The 6902-nt window shown below is 32.0% G+C and overlaps 1 pseudogene; it reads right to left on the minus strand.

The window, feature by feature from the left end:
- Positions 1 to 5087: 5087 nt before the first annotated feature.
- LOC129976775 (5S ribosomal RNA) lies at positions 5088 to 5206 on the minus strand (annotated as a pseudogene).
- Positions 5207 to 6902: the final 1696 nt, after the last annotated feature.

Below are 6902 nucleotides of genomic sequence, written 5' to 3' on the forward strand. Positions count from 1 at the left end.
AAGTTAGAATCATTAACGAAATATGTATTCACAATTTTACTAACCGTCTCTATTATTGGGTTGGCAACTTAGTGATTGCAGATTTTAAATGAGGAGAAAATTTTAAAATTCTTGCTTAAATATATATTTATTCAGTTAGGCGTTGTTAGTCTTCGTCGATGACCTTTTGCACCTTTCAGGCAGTGTCATAATTCCATTTAAAAAATATTCCGGTTTTTGCAAACAAAATCGAATTAAATTTAATTTTTACATCATGAGCATCATTAAAAAAACTTTCCATTTGAGTTCTGCATGGAAAGGAATAAATGGTAATCTGAAGGCCTTTGTTCAGGGCTATATGGTAGATGTGTGAAACATCCCAACATCGTGCAAAATGTTTTCGAGTAACCAGAGCTGCGTGGAGCTTTGCATTATTATACAGAAAACATCTTCAAGTTTTCGCAATTCTGCTCTCTTTTCTTGAACTACGTCGCTCAGTTTGGCGAGTTGTTGAAATTTACGTTTGAATGAATCGTTTGCTTTTTTGTTAAGTTCAAAGTGCAAAATTCCTTTATGCTGTTAATCTGGTGGGATTGTAATCTCTTTTTGATGAATCTCAACTTTTGTTACCCTCTTGGCTGCTTCATCTTCGGTCCATGATCTTTTCTGGTTTACTTTGTTATAAACATAAACGATTTTCGTAAGTACCTCGATTTTTTTTTTTCAGTAATTGGTAGTTTCGGAAATAGACAAAGTCCGTTGTGCTTCAAAAGCGAATCGCAGATGCTATTGTGATGCACCAAATGAATTTTATTAAGCTTACAAGGGATCCGTAAACCAACAACGGATTGACACAGTTAAGCCGTTTTAGTATCTTTTTAATACGTGTGTGCAATACATCGAGCTTTTCTGCAATCTCACGTGTTGTGTTATGACTATAAATCGATAATAGGCCAGATTGTTGCTCATTTTAAAGTGAAAAATCACCGGAACGAAGTTTGGAAACCAGTTTTGACACTTTCTTTCAAGTCTTCATTCGCATCCACATCACATAACTTCTTGTGCGCTTGCGATGGGTTCTAGCCTTTTCAGAAATCGATTCTTATAATAAAGTTCTGTGTGCGTGCGTGTGTTGCCGCTCTCCAGGCCAGAAAGTTTTACATAGACCCCAAATATGGTATTTACAAATTGGAGGTTGGGAATGTGCACATCGGAGCGAATTTTTTGACTTTTTAAATTATAATTTTAATTAAAAATTAAGCGAAATTTCGACGTCTTTCCACTTCCGAAAATATCGTTGCACAAAAATAATTTTTAAATCAAATTGAAGTCCAAAAAATTATCTTTCTAATGATATAAATGTTTTTTCCTACAGATTAGTTTCAATTTTTAAAATATAATTAAATCATTTTTTAAAAATTTATTTCGCTAAAAATTTTAAATAAAATTTAATCTGCCCGAGCATGGCAAAAAATTAGCTTTTATTAACGTGTTGCTGCCACATTAACAAAAGCTCAGATTAAAAATAAATTACTACTGCAAATTAAATCTAAAAAAAAAAAATGTAATTTTCAGCACGTGATTTGATGAAATAAAATAAACAGTGAAGTGATTTTCTAAAAAAATAAATGTAAGAATAAAACTTTTATGGTATTTTACAATATCGATATTATCTATCCATCTATAGCTATACTTATGATAAAGCTTAGTGTGTGTGTGTGTGTGTGTGTGTTAGCGCTCTAGAGGCTAGACTGTTTGACCTACAGCTACCAAATTTGGCAAATGCATACTTTTGAGATTGGGAATGTGCACCTCGGGGCTATGTTTTTGAATTAGAATTTTAATTATTTAAAAACTAAGAGAAATTAAATTTTTGATGTTTTTTAGCGATAACTTCTGAAAATACTATCACACAAAAATGATTTTTACATCAGGTTAAAATTCAAAGTTATTTTCAATGATACTAAAGTTTTAACCGATAAATTAAATTTCTGTTCTTAATGAATTTTTAAAAATATATTTCAACCATTTTTTTCAATAATATAATTTGAATCAAATAAAAGAATGAAAAAAAAAAAAAATTACTTGCACGCGCACGTTTCGCGTGCATGGGGAAAAAATTAGCTCTTATCAACGCGTTGCCACCCCATTCATAAAAGCTCAAATGAGTAAATAATTAACTATTACCGGAAATTATTCATAGAAAATTGTAATTTTCAGCACATGTCTATATGAAATGAAATGAGAACTACAATATTTTCGAAAAAATAAATGCAAAACTAAATTTTCTATTAATTCAATAAATCAGTTCTATTTACAGCAAACATGCTTCAATATTCTATAATATTAAATTCTTAATTTAATCCAAATTAATTTCCAAAACTTTATCTTAATTTAGCCCATCGTAACTTCATACTAAAATATTCTCATTTCTTGATCCAATTCCACTTTCGGTTTAATTAATCCCTTTGTAAAATTAATGCGCCATCAGTGCCAATAAAAGTGATACTTCATTTAATATTTTTTCCCTTGTCAAAGGTCATCCTATGTATTCCTTTGGTGCGTGGCCGGAAATCCTATGTTATATAAGATTAGTGATCATTTGTTCCTCCCTTTTTGGCTTCTTTCTTACTTTTGCTTTTGTGCTGCGCTGCGTCTTGTAAATAAATTGCTTTCCCGAGATGGATATTAGAGAGAATAAAACGAAATTAAAACTACAAAGTCTCATCACTGATTCGAACCTGTATTCTACTTAAACCAAAATATTACATATATATATATATAATATCTTTGTAAATCGTTAGCAATAGATAAATGATAAACTGAATGGTCAAAGGAATACAATATATTTAATATAACTTGAGTCAATTAATGCTCTATCGAAATATAAATTGTAAATTTTTACATAGCTGCTCGCCGCCATCAAATTTGTATTACTGTCCTGTGAATCATATTGAAATATTCTTGAGGCAGAAATGTTTAAAAGAAAGTCACAATTAAATCAATCGCTGAAACTGAATGATTTATGAAAATTTTAATATATTCCATAAAAACAACAGATCTTAATCCACTTTATCGACCATATCAAAGATACGCAAATCGCTGCCCAAGGTTTCTCAAAACTGGATTGGCCTGAGATTATGAAAATGTCACTTCTTTTAAAACTGCAATATTCAAAACTTCATAAATCGGCCAGACTTGATAAAAGAAGACAGAAACGTTGATTTATTTGTTTAAAAGTTGGAGTGTTCAGAATATTTTGCAGAATATGAATCCTTAAGACCAAAAGACTGTATAAAATTTAAACTTCGTAATTTTATGAAATATATTTATAGACCGAAAAAAATAAGGTATTATCATTGACATTATATAATTTCTATTGAAAATAAAAATAAAAATAAAAACCGATTTTTAGATGAATCCGTGAAATTTCTGTTGACTAATTCTTTGAGATATTATAAATTATGAAAATCATCTGTAGTACACATAAGACTTTAGTGCCAAATGACTGTTTTCCATATAGTCACACCAAATTTTATCCACATAGCACTTTCTGTTTTGTAGTCATCCTATTAAATTATATTCGGACGCCGACAGACTTCTTAGAATGCATTTCGTATAAAATTTGATAGAAAACTAAGAATTCGGTGTAAAGACCATTTACCAAATTTCATCCGTCTAGTTCAAAACTCAAACGTGGAGAATTCGGCGAAATGTCAAATTCTATACAAGACGTAGAAAATATTATTTGACGAGACAGTTTGTATTCCAAATTACGATGCATAAGACGATTGCCCTACTTGGAAGCTTCCCCAGGTGATTATGCAAATTCGTGGCAGCCAACGAGAGGAAAAGCGTGTTTGCACGTGAATATGCAAATGCGTCATATAAGACTAGAAAACAGGTTTGATGAGAATGAGTTGCGCGTTACTCGCTAAAAATTTCTGCGTAATGTGCGCATTCGTTGTGGTTCTGAAATAAGCAAATATTCGATTGAATGTGTTTTCATGGTGTTGACTTATCATGAATTACAATTATATCACAATGTGATGAAAAAATTCGGCAATCACCACAACATAAACGGCACGACAATAAAAAGAACGTACGGAAGATTTAAGGAAATTGGCATGATGTTGGACAATGTGCTAGCGGAAATGTGAGATGCGCGCAAGAACAAAACCTGATGTTCAGAAAGTGAAAGTTTTTGAATGACAGTGACATCCCATTCTTGAATAGCATAGACAAGATAAGAGATTGTTGGTTATGCAACATAGTGCTAGACCTCACCGCTCTCAACGAAATTTCGATCTCTTAGCTAAATATTTTATCGATAGACTGATTGAGTTGGATTCTATTACAAAACAAATAATGGCAGAGAATGACCACCTTCCTCCCTGATCTTAATCCGTGCGATTTTTTTATGAGGACGTTTGAAGGACACAGTGTATCTCAGACAGCCCACAATATTGGATGACTTGAGAGCAGCAACTGAAATCGAGGTCAAGGAAATTGGAACAGATGTTTCGCAGAAAACCATTGAGAACTTAGATTCCATTCCAAACTTCACCATTTTATTTGTTCGAACGGCCGATATGTCGAAAATCTATTGTATTGAAAGTTCTCAGTAAAAATTTATTTTTATTTGGTTTTGTTCTCATTTCTTGAATCTTTCATAACATAAGGTTTACACCTTAATTAGATTATGACGTTATATTTGAGGACTCCACATGTTATACATCAAAATACTCGTCTTGAAGTGTTCTATTTGAATTCATAAAAATTAGCATGCATACGTTGTGGGACATCCTGTAGTTTAAATAATGTTGTTGTTTCTTATGGCGCGATGGACAAGCCCGCTGTTACGAAGGTAGCGATTTTAAGCCGGTGGGGGAGCTTCTCTTGTTTTTATAGTAGCGCCACCTAGGGCCAAGAGTACGACTTTGCTACTCACGCTATTGCCACTCATGTTACAGTAGGGCACATTCACACATCTCACAGATGGAACAACGGAAGAACAACCATGCCTAAACCGGAATTCGAACTTAGGACTCCCAGACCACGGGGAAGACGCGCTACCTCTATGCCAGGACGCCGGCTTTAAAATGAAATGCCAACAGCTCGCACCATTCCCACGTGGTCACCCTCCGAATTACTTACCGTGCTCGATGCTGCTTAACTGCGGTGATCCGACGTGAACCGGTGCTTTCAGCATGATATAGCCGTTGGCTTGAATAACGTAAAGCGTTGTACTTATTCTATTCAAAAAACCCAAAAGAATAGGAAATATGAAGATTGGAATATCGTTATTTTGGACCCATTAACCACCATGTATGGAAAACAAAGTATGTTGATTAAATACTTCACTTTAATACTTTATATAATCTTTACTTTATCAGTCAATACTTCATCAGTCAATAATGCTTTAACAGTCAAATAAAGTATGGTAGCAATTTTTCCTTTTACTGGTATCTATTTCTACTAAAAAAAGGATTTCTTATTAGTAGCTTTCGATTAGTAGATTTAAAGCTTCAGGGGTTGAGAAGTAGTCAAGGCATCTAGAATAGGTAGAGTTAAATGACTATCAAAATTGGAAGTATAAAAGCACTCCGTAGAGGAAGATATTAAGACGAAATGACCTACACAATATTCGACTCACTTTCTTTCAACCTCTACTCCCGGCGGAGCAGCCGGTCGTCAAAGACGGATAGCATGTAATATCTTTCAAAAAATATACCACATTTCAGTTCTTTCCATTTGGTTGCTTACGAAAATAGTAAACCAAAAGACAGAAATAAAAGACAGAAAAATATTCAGATAACATTTATAATTTTTATTAACAATGGAATTTTCTTTGAGTTAAATATAATTCTGTTTACTAGAGTACTTATTTCAAACAAAATATAGAAGTATTTCCTCGAATCTTTTGAAAAGGTTCTGTTTTTGTAATATTCCTTTCTGAGTCATAAGAACATGAGTATGTTAATAAAATAACATTTTTTTCAACAATCGGTTTGTTTCTTAAAGATATTCTCTGAAAATCTTAACTTAATTAAGAATTAATGAAATATTCCAGTGATTTTCCAAGAATGTCTTCCAATTCCAACGTTCTTTTATTGCAAACAAATTATGCCAAATGTTGTTGTCTACTTTCCGGAACATTTTCTTCTGATAATATAAGTAGCAAGTTAATCTCCTGGGATTCCTATTCTCCGGAATATTACTCAGACATTTCATTAGTCATTCAGGACAGACTTCACATTTTCTTTTTAAGAAAAAGAAGTCGTCGTTGATTTAAATTGACTGTATATTAAATCTCGCAGTTTTTATTCTTTCAATGCTTAATATGGTTTTTCAGTAAAAAAATAACGTCACAAAAATTGTAATTTTTTTTTCTTTTAGTTTCGTGGAGCTGGAAAATAAGCTTCTTTGTATTCTTGAAAACAGTTATTTCGAACAAAATCTCAGACATACAATTCAGACAGATATTTAGTAAATGAAAATTCAATTTAGAACAGTCAGTTTGCGGTTACAAAAAACAATCTTTGGAAATGCAGGACTTTTTAGACAGCAGTTCATTTTTTCAATAACTTTTAAAGCTATATTATTGTTTGGCAGTATTCTTTTAGAATAGTTGAAACTTATTAAAGCATTTTATTTATTTATTTATGCTAATATTTGGCAAACTGCTCATATATAAAAATAAGTTTACTTAAAATGTTCGTATCTTTTTGCAGAAAAAAAGAGTAGTGTCTGTTTTGAGTGTCAGTTATGTAATATGACTCCATTAAATTTAAAATCCGTTAATCGAATATTTGAAATATAAATTAGAAAGTACACACGATGAAGAAAATAATCAAGCCATATATTTACAAGAACTGTTATCTGTGAGTAACAAACAGAAACTTAAAATGAATACATACACA

The sequence above is a fragment of the Argiope bruennichi genome, chromosome 7 (assembly GCF_947563725.1).
Source record: "Argiope bruennichi chromosome 7, qqArgBrue1.1, whole genome shotgun sequence".
Taxonomy (NCBI): Eukaryota; Metazoa; Arthropoda; class Arachnida; order Araneae; family Araneidae; genus Argiope; species Argiope bruennichi.